Source organism: Salmo salar, chromosome ssa22 (assembly GCF_905237065.1).
Source record: "Salmo salar chromosome ssa22, Ssal_v3.1, whole genome shotgun sequence".
NCBI classification, from domain to species: Eukaryota; Metazoa; Chordata; class Actinopteri; order Salmoniformes; family Salmonidae; genus Salmo; species Salmo salar.
In genome coordinates this window covers 10,750,202-10,764,135 of record NC_059463.1, presented here as the reverse complement: position 1 = coordinate 10,764,135, position 13,934 = coordinate 10,750,202, and positions in this window count along the sequence as shown.

Below are 13,934 nucleotides of genomic sequence, written 5' to 3'. Positions count from 1 at the left end.
AGGGGGAAAAAATGCTACTTAATTTTCATCATCTCAACCATCACCCCAACATCAACATATGTGAAAACGGTGTGTTCCTATGTTTTGTAGTTAAAAATCTTTCTCTATCTTTTTACCACAAAGCATAGAAACGTGTCATCTTCACATATGTTAATGTTGGGCTGGTTCTGGAGAGGATGAATATGAAATTGTGAAATGACCCTTTAAGAGAAAGGGAAGATATATACATAATGGGAGAGTAGCCCCTTGTGCAAACTGCAGCTTTTCTATCCCTTTAATTTATGTATTCAGCTTTATTCTCCCCATGTGAGATATAATATTCCTCTCCCTGAGGAGGCACCCTGGGACCCCGTGGAGGTCTGTGTTTTGCACCTACTCAGCCCTGTCTGTTTGTTTGTCAGAGGCTGATCTTCAGGAAGTCAACTGTTCACCTAGTGTAGACAAAGATATGGGACCCTATTCTATCTAAACTGGTAAAGCTGAAAATAGGGTTCTTCTAGTATAGTAAGGAAGTACACTTGACTTGTGTATGCAGTATATGGCTGCAGGTAGCCTGGCAGTTAGAGTGTTGGGCCAGTGACAAAAACGTTTCTGGGTCAAATACCCAAGCCATCAAGGTAAAACATCTGGCAATGTGTCCTTGAGCAAGGCACTTAATCATAATTTGCTCCAGGGGCGCTGTACTACTATGGCTGACCCTGTAAAACAACACATTTCACTGCACCTATCCAGTGTAGGTGATATTTAAAAAATATTGTACTTCACATTGCTTCGTTTTATTGGGCAGCTGATCTCACTGCTGAGGTTGGGCTTCCGAGTGGCGCAGAGGTCTAAGGCACTACATCTCAGTGCAAGAGGCGTCACTACAGTCCCTGGTTCTTATCAAATCAAATCAAAAATGTATTAGTCACATGCGCAGAATACAACAGGTGTAGACCTTACAGTGAAATGCTTACTTACGAGCCCCTAACCGACAGTGCAGAATCCAGGCTGTATCACATCCGGTTGTGATTGGGAGTCCCATAGAGCGGCGCACAATTGGCCCAGCGTCGTCTAGGTTTGCCCGGGGTAGGCCGTCATTGTAAATAAGGATTTGTTCTGAACTGACTTTATTTGACTTTATTTAGTTGAATATTATTTAGTTGAATAAATAAATAAAATTGTCCATTGCTGCAGTTCTTGTTTTGGGAAGATATCTCTCCTGACTGATATTCGATGTACAAGGTGTTCTGACTGTGTGTGTGTGTGTGTTGTGTCTATTAGCAGGTTGCAGGAAAGGAGTAGGCCTGCTCCCTGTGCAATGACGTCCTGGTTCAGGGTAGATGTGACCGTGGACATGGAAATACAAATACAGCTCATATATATACAAAATGTGTGTACACCTCTTCAAATGAGTGGATTCGGCAATTTCAGGCACACCCGTTGCTGACAGGTGAGTAAAATCGAGCACACAGCCATGCAATCTCCATAGCCAAACATTGGCAGTAGAATGGACTTACTGAAGAGCTCAGTTACTTTCCACGTGGCACGTCATAGGATGCAACCTTTCTAACAAGTCAGATCATCAACTTTCTGCCCTGCTAGAACTGCCCCGGTCAACTGTAAGTGCTGTTATTGTGAAGTGGAAACGTCTAGGAGCAACAACGGCTCAGCAGCAAAGTGGTAGGCCACACAAGCTCACATAACGGGACCGCCGAGTACTAAAGTGCGTAGAGCGTAAAAATGGTCTTTCCTTGGTTGCAACACTCACTACCGAGTTCCAAACTGCCTCCGTAAGTAATATCAGCACAAGAACTGTTTGTCGGGAGCTTCATGAAATGGGTTTCCATGGCCGAGCAGCCACACACAAGCCCAAGACCACCATGTGCAATGCCAAGCGTCGGCTGGAGTGGTGTAAAACTGTCCGCCATTGGACTCTGGAGCAGTGGAAACGTGTTCTCTAGAGTGATGAATCATGCTTCACCAGCTGGCAGTCCGATGGACGAATCTGGGTTTGGCGGATGCCAGAAGAACACTACCTGCCCCAATGCATAGTGCAAACTGTAAAGTTTGGTGGAAGAGGAATAATGGTCTGGGGCTGTTTTTCATGGTTCCGGCTAGGCCCCTTAGTTCTAGTGAAGGGAAATCTTAATGCTACAGCATACAATGACATTCTAGATGATTCTGTGCTTCCAACTTTGTGGCAATAGTTTGGGGAAGGCCCTTTGCTGTTTCAGCATGACAATGACCAGATGCACAAAGCGAGGTCCATATAGAAATGGTTTTTCAAGATCGGTGTGGGAGAACTTGACTAGCCTGCACAGAACCCTGACCTCAACCCCATCAAACACCTTTTGGATGAATTGGAACGCCGACTGCGAGCCAGGCCTAATCGCCCAACAACCAACTCCATATTAATGCCCAATGATTTTGGAATGAGATGTTCCACAAGCAGGTGTCCACATACTTTTGGTCATGTAGTGTATCTCAGTGGTTTAAAAATATGTGACCGTGGACGTGAAATGACCTTGGGAGAGCTACTGCAACACATCAAGGTACAATAGTACAGCCTCCCTCCCTACACTGACAAGACACTCTTTATCACTAGATAAACTAGACATCCATGTGCGCACACACACTGTCTCACACACACACACACACACACACACACACACACACACACACACACACACACACACACACACACACACACACACACACACACACACACACACACTTATATAAATATTGTATGCAAACAGCTATGCATTCTATGCATGCCTTTTCACACCAACCATTGACAGATGCTGTACACACTCACGAGGCAGAGCAATCATAATACATTGTTCATGTAGTGATGACATGTTTGTGTGTCATTGAAAAGTTTGACGTGCAGGGGTTTCTCTGGGACAGCTTACTCTGACCTAGTCACCCTCATCTCTTCAAACACAATGGGAGTTAAGTGGGGAGGGGGCTGAGGGGGGTATGATGGGGTGGCTCATCTGGCTGTCGATGAGGGATGGGAACTCTGTCTTTCTTTCACTCCAGATTTATTCAACGCCTTTACGCGTGACTCTTTAGGCATGAGTGTGCATGTGTGTGCATGTGTGCATGCCTGCATGCCTGTAAGCATTCTGATCCTGTCTGCACGTGCCCTGTGTCATTTTGCTCTTTGACTGTCAGCGTCTGATACTTTCCTGACTCATTCCATCCAAATGTCACACCCTCCATTTATCCTCTCCCTTATAGTTGCTAGTGTAGCGAGTTATCTGAAGTTACATAGGTCAGCTACATGACTACTCTGTCAACACAACAACCATAGGCTGTGGAGTACACATGTAGCTACCTGCCCTGGACAAAACATTGGCTTGTTGATTCCTCCAACTGTTTATTTTGAGGCAGAGAATTTGGCAAAAACAACATTGCTCTCTTTTGCTCCAGTTTTCCCTTTGACACCCTGACTCTGAGATCCGCTGGTTTATTTGTGCTGCACCACTTCCTGAGCTTCAGGGGTTGATTGAGGTTACAGACGCTATAATCAGTTTTTCTCGATTGCTTGTGCACATTTGTCCAAACAGAATTGACTTCTTTTTTTTAAACAATGAACACGTAGCCCCAGATTGAAACACGTTGGCCACAATGACCCATGTTTTGGAAAAAGCAGTAAGATTCTCAAAACATTAAATACATGACACAAAATCAACTGCTTCCATCAAAACATACAACCTTTGGAATAATAAAAAGTTAATTCAATCAATCTTTACACAATGGCCCAATAAATACTAACTAGAGTAAAATTACGTAATAAGGCCCGGGGGGGTGTGGTATATGGCCATGGGCTGTTCTTAGTCACGACGCAATGCGGCCCTATGTCACAAACCCCCGAGGTGCCTTATTGCTTTATTAACTGGCTATTAACGTAATTAGAACAGTAAAAATAAATGTTTTGTCATACCCATGGTATAAGGTCTGAATTACCACGGCTGTCAGCCAATCAGCATTCAGTCCTTGAACCACCCAGTTTATAACTATCATTATAACCTGGGTGGGTCTAGCCCTGAATGCTGAGTGGCTGACAGCCGTGGTATATCAGACCATGTACCATGGGTATGACAAAACATTTATTTTACATTCTCCTAATCACATTGGTAACATTGGTAACCAGTTTATAATAGCAATAAGGCACCTCGGGGGTTTGTGATATATGGCCAATATACCACGGCTAAGGGCTGTATCCGGGCACTTCTCGTTGCTTAAATATACCCAAACATGGTGAACCCTCTTCTATATGTCTGTGCCATTTGTTGATACTAGACTTACAGTGGCAAGAAAAAATATGTGAACCCTTTGGAATTACCTGGACTTCTGCATAAATTGGTCATAAAATTTGATCTGATCTTCATCTAAGTCACAACAATAGACAAACACAGTCTGCTTAAACTAATAACACACAAACAATTATACGTTTTCATGTCTTTATTGAACACACAGTGTAAACATCCACAGTGCAGCATGGGAAAAGTATGTGAACCCTTGGTTTTAATAACTGGTTGACCTTCCTTTGGCGGCAATAACCTCAACATGTTCTGTAGTTGCAGATCAGACCTGCACAACGGTCAGGAGGAATTTTTGCCAATTTTTTACAAAACCGTTTCAATTCAGCAATATTCTTGGGCTGTCTGGTGTGAACCGCTCTCTTGACGTCATGCCACAGCATCTCAATCAGGTTGAGGTCAGGACTCTGACTGGTCCATATTTTCTTCTGTTGAAGTCATTCTGTTGTTGATTTACTTCTGTGTTTTGGGTCATTGTCCTGATGCATCACCCAACTTCTGTTGAGCTTCAATTGGCGGACAGATTGCCTTACATTCTCCTGCAAAATGTCTTGATAAACTTGATGAATGTCTTGATAAACTTTCCGTTGATGATAGCAAACTGTCCAGGCCCTGGGGCAGCAAAGCAGCTCCAAACCATAATGCTTCCTTCACCATACTTTACAGTTGGGATGAGGTTTTGATGTTGGTGTGCTGTGCCTTTTTTTCTCCACACATAGTGGTGTGTGTTCCTTCCAAACAACTCAACTTTAGTTTAATCTGTCCACAGAATATTTTTGGAACATCCAGATGCTCTTTTGCAAACTGGACAGCAGTGTCTTCTTCCCTTGGTGTCCTCCCATGAACACCATTCATGTTTAGTGTTTTACGTATCGTAGACTCAGAGATATCTGTAAGTCTTTAGATGACAGTCTAGGGTTCTTCTTAGTCTCATTGAGCATTCTGCGCTGTGCTCTTGCAGTTATCTTTGTAGGATGGCCATTCCTAGGGAGAGTAGCAACAGTGCTGAACTTTCTCCATTTATAGACAATCTTTCTTACCGTGGACTGATGAACATCAAGGCTTCTAGAGATACTTTTGTAACCCTTTCCAGCTTTATGCAAATCAACAATTCTTAATCTTGGGTCTTCTGAGATCTCTTTTGTTTGAGGCATGGTTCACATCAGGCAACGCTTCTTGTGAATAGCAAACTCTAATTTTGTGAGTGTTTTTTATAGGGCAGGGCAGCTTTAACCAACATCTCCAATCTCGTCTCAATGATCGTACTCCAAGTTAGCTGACTCCAATTAGTTTTTGGAGAAGTCATTAGCCTAGGGGTTCACATACTTTTTCCAACCTACACCATGAATGTTTACAGTTTTTTTCCAACTGCTTACACGTTTTCAAAACTGTCTCCTTTTTTCCAAACTCTACACACAATTCCCAAAACTGCACACACAAAATGCCTCACATCTCCTTCAAAATGTAACACTGCATTCAAAATGCCATAAACACATGTCAGAATGAAGCATTTGCATCAAATGGCAAACACTGCAATCATAATAGTACATTTTTGGATATACCATGTAAACACTGTTGTTCTAAATCTAAAGCTCTTTGGTCTTTCATAGGCTTATATCTACATTTCAATACAATGTTCTACAGTGAAAGTAATCTGCTGAGAGGGGTAACAAGTACACTGTAAACACCAATGCAATGTAGAAACAGAAAATATTTATTAGGCCAAAAATTACTGTTCTATACAGTAGCATACAACAAAACCATAAACATATGTAAACTAAAAGTATATTCTTTAGAATACAGTAAAGAACACAAGTGTGTGTGTGTGTGTGTGTGTGTGTGTGTGTGTGTGTGTGAGTGTGGGGGCAGTCACCAGTGCTAAGCTTCATCTCTTCTCCGGGCTGGGTCTGGCCACAATACTTCGTCCACATCACAAGATATGTTTTCTCTTGCCAAACATCGAGGGAAGTATCTCCTAGCGTGGCGTATCCAACCTTGGACAGAGGCAACCTCTATGTCCCCACATGCGTCCTCCATTGCCTGGAGAAGCGGCATGCAGGCATAGGGTTTCATGACCAATTTATGCATAATCCAGATAATTTCAAAGGGTTCACATACTTTTTCTTGCCTCTGTAAAGTATTGACCATAAAAGGCAAGTAAACATATTATCACTGCATGGGCTGTTTTTTTTCTTCGTAAAATTATTTTTTAGAAATGATGATCAATGCAGAAAGAATGTCACTCAAGAGCATGAATATCCATAAACAAAAGGCTTTATTTTACCTTTTTCCATTTTACAGTAACGGAGAGCTGAACTATCTTCTTCTATGGGCCCCTCTACCTCTCCTTTGTCCTTGCCCTCGGCCTCTTAATTGGTCCATTCTTGCAAACAGCAATTCAGATGTGACATCTTTTATGTATGAGTAAGGACTGACTGCTGATTGAACAATTGTGCATAGAAGTTTTGCACACGTGCAGAAGAGGTTCATATTCACATTCAGCAATTAGTAGGTCCCGCGTGGCTCAGTTGGTAGAGCATGGTGTTTGCAATGCCAGGGTTGTGGGTTCAACTCCCATGTGGGGACCAGTACGAAAAAGAAAAAAAAAAATTATGAAATGTATGCTTCACTCTGGAAGTCGCTCTGGATAAGAGCATCTGCTAAATGACTTAAATGTAAATGTATCAGCGGTGACCAAATCAAAGTTTATTTGTCACGTGCGCCGAATACAACAGTGAAATGCTTGCTTACAGGCTCTAACCAATAGTGCAAAAGGTTTTCATTTTGTTTGTCATGATTTACTCAACTGAGTTTTGCATCTCCTGTAGAGAGTTGTGTTTACTGTTTTGGCAATATTGTGCCTAGCAATTGCATTGTGTGCTCATTAGGTTATGATGGAGATCAAGTGGACCCCAGTTTCATTAAAAGTGTCTTGGCATTTGAGAATAATTGTAAGACTCTATTGGATCTTGCTTGTTATTCTATATGAACTGATTAGGAACTTTATTATGCTCTAATTTCCATGATCCTAAGTGTAATGTTGTATTACTGTTCATGTTGCAGCAAACATACAGCTTGGAGATCACCAGCTTCTTTAATGGGAATTCTGCCTTGTACCGTGCTGACTCCAATCACAAGGAGAGGCTTGTGAAGAGGTAAGTCCTGAACCATTGTGGTGAAACAAAGCTTTTGAGCCAGTAGAGATGCCATCACCATACCTTAGTCTGTCTTCTAATGTGGTAACGTGTGTGGGAAGACCTTGGCAACAGGGTTATGTCCAAGCCAAGCATCAACACACGCAGCAGCCCTGGTGTTTGTTAACAAGGCAATGGCAGGATGAGGTGTTTCCTCAAAAGTAAGGGAGTGCTGAGGGGGTCATCTCCACACTGTCACGTGCGTCAGTGGGCACTGCTGACTGAGATATGGCTCTTCCTAGTTTGTTGGCTTCCTGTGCTCTGTAAGGTGAGGAGCAAGATTGAGTAACTGTGAGCAATGCCCTTTTGGCTTGCCATGGCAGTACCTGTGTTGTCGAGGCACGCTCATTGCAAAACGCAAAACAACCCGAAGGCTGGAAATAAATTATGAAGTGACGCTCTTTCTTTCACTCACTCAAAGTCATTGGCACACAGAGAGGAATATGTATCCTCAGGTCCTTAACCCATCCCTGTGTTCATAAACACAGTTAGCGTTTCAGAGCTCTGAAACAGGACTTCTAGTATACACCAGCTTAGCTTTGTAAAACGACAGCCAATTTCTTGGCTCTCTCCCTCTCCCCCATGTCTATCCTTTGTTCTTCCTGACACTCGCCCCCTCTACCTCTCTGAACCTGCACCTCCTCCCCCTTCCCTCTGTTCCTCCAGACACACAGCATATGTCTTTTTGGGCTTTGTGTTAACACCTCAGGCCCCGGAAAGCCCAGTGTTCAGCCCAGTGCCTGGCCTCAGGAAGCTAAGAGAAGACAGGGTGAAGCCAGGGGTAGAGGGTCGTTAGTGTGGACAGCAGGCCTCACTTGACAAATGCCCTATCCAGGAGTCACATCCTGGGATATCAGGCCCTGGCACCAACTCAGCTTCCTGTGTTTACAGGCCTGATGGGTTGAATGTATGGAGGACTGAGATCCAGATGATATGAAGAACCTTCCTTATGTATTCTGTCTGATGGCCATTTAGCTATAGGACACAGTCAGTGTAATGGCTGTGACTAGTCAGGAGCTGTTCTTTACCACTTTATACAGATGTAGGATCTCTTCTGTTGCTGAGAATTATCCTGCACTACAGGAAATGCAAACGTGTAGTGTATTCAAGGTTTAAAAAGGCTTCTAAAGTTGGTAATTTCCACTTTAAAATGTCCGCCTTGATTTGCCATTATGAAAAATGTATCAGCCCCTACAAAACAAATATCAATTATAATTCACATAAAAAGTCACATTTCCTGTTGCTGCAGGATTATTTTGATTCTCTAGCAAACTGTCTCAAGCTATAGGACTTCTGATCTCTCTGAATTGCTATAATATACAGTAAGTCCCATATTTCCTACTAGAGATAAAATCATCACTACTCATTGTTAAAACAATTCTTAGAAGTAAGAATGGAGAGCATTGTTTTAAGTCACCTAAACCACAAGGCTGGTGTTGATATGTGTATAATGGATTGTCTTGGCAGTGTGTCTGATGTGGTCAGTCAGGTGACCAATACACAGATCCCCCGACACCTGCACATTCTGGAGATTTTCCCTTCCTTCGCCAAGGACAAGGACTGGGGGATGTTTCCTCCCATCAGGTACCTGTTCAGATGATGTCATCAAGAGGAGACAGACCTGAGAGGCCCTAACAATAGAGCCGTACAGAGAGCCACTGTATCAACCCTCCTATTCCAACCACACACTCCTGTCATAGTTATCTGCTCGAATCAAGTGCAGAAGGTACATCCAATATATTATATTGGTAAATTCAAACAAGCTGCATTTGGATGTTGAAATGTAATATTTTTGCAAAGGGGTGGATTTCTAGAAGCTGCAATGTTGTGATAAATAAACAATAGCTTTCAACTTCTATTATCATACTCCTGTTATTTAAATAAGCAGGAAGAATGGCCTATTCTTTTATTTTATTGAATTACTGACCTCTGTAATGACCTGTTGTAATCACCTGTGATTGGTGATTAGCCCCTGTGTGTGTTGGGATCCAACCTGGTTCCCGCCAGCCTGTCTTTGTGATTCATAGAGATCAACCCGTGCTTTATCTGCCCATCAGCATCCATCACCATGTAGAATACAGGGGCTCTGAAGGAAATGGAGTACAGAGAAGGTGACTAATGATTATGATCTCCACACCTCACACCCTTGTCCTGTCTGTCCCCTCATACATAACCAGTTCAGCCCCTCAGCCTCCAGCCATGTCCCATTAGCCATGCACTGCAATGTTAGTTTCCGCATGCAATAGCAGAGTGGGGATCTCATGACACATTCACAAATAGTCATGGCCTCTAAACCTTCCAGCTGCATGCTGGACCCTATTCCAACTAAACTACTGAAGGAGCTACTTCCTGTGCTTGGTCCTCCTATGTTGAACATAATAAACGGCTCACTATCCTCCAGATGTGTACCAAACTCACTAAAAGTGGCAGTAATAAACCCTCTCTTGAAAAAGCCAAAACTTGACCTGGAAAATGTTTTTAAAAAGTATCGGTCTATATCAAATCTCCTGTTCCTCTCAAACATTTTAGAAAAAGCTGTTGCGCAGCAACTCACTGCCTTTCTGAAGAGAAATATTGTATCTGAAATACTTCAGTCTGGTTTTAGACCCCATCTACATTTTACATTTACATTTTAGTCATTTAGCAGACGCTCTTATCCAGAGCGACTTACAGTAGTGAATGCATACATTTCATTTTTTCTGTGCTGGCCCCCCGTGGGAATCGAACCCACAACCCTGGCGTTGCAAACACCATGCTCTACCAACTGAGCTACAGGGAAGGCATAGTGCCGCTTAGTGCCGCTTTTGATGCCATCGATCACCACATTCTTCTGGAGAGATTGGAAACCCCAATTGCTCTACACAGACAAGTTCTTGCCTGGTTTAAATCTTATCTGTTGGAAAGATATTAGTTTGTCTCTGTGGACACACAGCAGTACATTTAGATGAAACATGCTGAAGCCCCAAAATGGCCTACCCTGGAAGCCTGTTTTTCAGACATAAGGAAGTGGATGGTGGCAAATGTTTTTACTTTTAAACTCGGACAAAACAGAGATGCTAGTTCTAGGTGCCAAGAAACAAAGAGATCTGCTGTTTGATCTGACAAGCACTAAATGAACTTCAGTTAGTGGTAAATACTTTTGCTAGAATGTTCACTAGAATGTTCACTTTATATCAAGTGTAATTTTCCTGTCTTATCTGGTGTCCTGTGTGAATTTAACTATGCTCCCTCCAATTATTTTTCTCTCTCTCCCTCTCTCCCTCACATCCCGGAGGACCTGAGCCCTAGGACCATGCCTTAGGACTACCTGGCCTGATGACTCCTGGCTGTCCCCAGTCCACATGGTCATGCTGCTGCTCCAGTTTGAATTGTTCTGCCTGCTATGGAACCCTGACTTGTTCACCGGACGTGCTACCTTATCCGGGACCTGCTGTTTTTGACTCTCCCTCTCTTTCTCTCCCTCTCTACTGCACCTGCTATCTCGACCTCTGAATGCTTGGCTATGAAAAGCCAACTGACATTTACTCCTGAGGTGCTGACCTGTTGCACCCTCTACAACCACTGTGAATGTTTAAACAGAAAAATCTGGCCTTAATGGCCATGTACTCTTATAATCTCCACAGCCAGAAGAGTACTGGCCACCCCTCAGAGCCTGGTTCCTCTCTAGGTTTCTTCATAGGTTCCTGCCTTTCTAGGGAGTTTTTCCAACCCCCGTGCTTCTACATCTGCATTGCTTGCTGTTTGGGGTTTTAGGCTGGGTTTCTGTACAGCACTTTATGACATCTGCTGATGTAAAAAGGGCTTTATAAATACATTTGATTGATTGAGGAATCCAGTTTATTAATTCTAAATTATTGTTTGTGCATTGTGGAAAAATGTGCATTTTTTTTCAATAACTCTGGAAACAACATATCCCAAGGCCGCATTCCTAACAAAAGAAATGCAAGGAAAATTCTACCAAAATTCCACCAACACATCTCTTGCCTCACTTGCGGGAGAAATACTTTAGACCATTGTTAATCTCCATTCCGAGATCAATACAAAGCCTTCCTTCGCCCGCTGAACCACCGCATTTAACTCCGGTAAAGTGTCTGGAAACCTGGACAATTACAAACAGACCACCTATGACCTCCACGAAACAATCTGTCACGACTTCCGCCGAAGTCGGCTCCTCTCCTTGTTCGGGCGGCGTTCGGTAGTCGACGTCACCGGCTTTCTAGCCATCGCCGCTCCATTTTTCATGTATCCATTTGTTTTGTCTTGTTCCCTGCACACCTGGTTTTCATTCCCCAATCAATCTACATGTATTTATTCCTCTGTTCCCCATCATGTCTTTGTGCAGGATTGTTACGTGTTACGTGTGTATTTGTTGACGCGCCAGACTAGCTTGTTTTTTCGTGTTATTTTCACAAAGATGTTTATTGTTAAACATAATTCTTGTGACTGTTTTGCGCGTTTTGCACTTTTGCCTCAATAAAGTGTGCGCCTGTTCACAAATCTCTGCTCTCCTGCACCTGACTTCGCTACCAGTACGCACACACCTTGACACAATCAAAGAAGCATAAAAACTGCACAGGGACAAATGGAGTCACAATTCAATGGATCAGATATACAACATGTGGTAGGGACTTCAGACAATCACGGATTATAAAGGGAAAACCAGCCACGTCGTGGACACAGATGCCTCAATGCCAGAAAAGCTAAACATATTATTCACCTGCTTCGAGGAAAACAACAGAACCGCTGACGTGGGCCCCCACCGCTCACGAGGACTGCGGGCTCCCGATCTCTGTAGCCGACGTGAGAAGGATCTTCAAGCATGTTAATCCTCACAAGGCTGCAGGCCCAGACGGCATACCAAGCCGTGTCCTCAGAGGATGTACAGACCAGTTGGCTGGAATGTTGCGTCAAGATGGCCACCATTGTTCCTGTATCCAAGCAAGCCAAGGAAACTGAACTAAAAGACTTTCACCCCATCATCATGAAGTGCTTTGAAAGTCAAGGACTGTATCACCTCCAACATACCAGACACCCTTGATCCACTACAATTTGCATACCACCCCAACAGATACACAGACAACGTGATCTCCGTTGCTCTGCTCACTTCCCTATCCCACTTGGGCAAGAGGAATACCTATGTAAGAATGCTGTTTATCGACTACAGTTTAGCTTTTAATACCATAGTGCCCACCAAGCTTGTCATTAAGCCCGGGGCCTTGGGTCTGAACTCCTCCCTGTGCAACTAGATCCTAGATTTCCTGACGGGCCGACACCAGATGGTGCAACAACACCTCTGCCACGCTGATCCTCAACACCGCAGAGGTGTGTGCTCAGCCCCTCCTGTAGTCCCTGTTCACCCATGACTGCATGTCCATCCAACTGAATCATCAAGTTTGCTGACGACACAACAGTTTTAGGTCTGATTACTAAGAACGACGAGACAGCCAACAGGGAGGAGATTAGAGCCATGGCGGAGTGATGGCAGGAAAATAGCCTCTCTTTCAACATCAACAAAACAAAGGAGCTTATCAGGGACCGTGCCAAAGTGGATATGGTCAAAAACTTCAAGTTCCTCGGCGTGCAGATCTCTGAGGACCTGAAATGGTCTCGCCCCACTGATATCGTGGTGAAAAACCTCAGGCGGCTGAAGAAATTTGGCATGGCCCCATTCTAAAGATGCACCATTGAAAGCATTTTGTTAGGCTGCATCACCACCTGGTACAGCAACGGCTCTGCCCTCAACCACATAATTATCCAGAGGGTGGTGCGGGCATGCTGCCTGCCCTCCAGCCTGCCCTCCAGCACCCGGTGTCAAAGGAAGGCCAAAAACATAATTAAGGACCTTAACCACCCGAACCACGGACTGTTCACTCGGGACCGACCGACAGACAGAGACAGTACAGGTCCATCAGAGCTAAGACAGAGAGACTAAAGAACAGCTTCTATTACCAGTCTATCAGACTGTTGAACAGCTTACATTACCATTTCATCAGACTGTTGCTAGCCGTGTACCTGGTGATTCACTCTCACTGACAACAAAACACACACAGAAGCAATCACACACACTCAAATACACACACGGCCAATGCTGCTGTCCCACGCTATGGAGACAATGAACCAGTGGTCACTTCCCGTTTCACACTGTGTATTTAAATACTGTATCCCCAACACAGCACATCATAATATTTATACTAATGTACATTGTATTTTAGTTACGCACCATATGTTTATTATACACTGCATTCTTGACATGGCTTACTCCAATATATCTACTGCTGTACGTACATTCTTATATTATTTATTTTTTATTTATTTTTTATAGGAGGTGGATCAGCTTTAATATTGCGGATAGATTGTTGCTTCCATCAATGTAATTGTCTTCATCATTTCCAATCCCCCATATATGTTTTTGGTTAATATCTATATA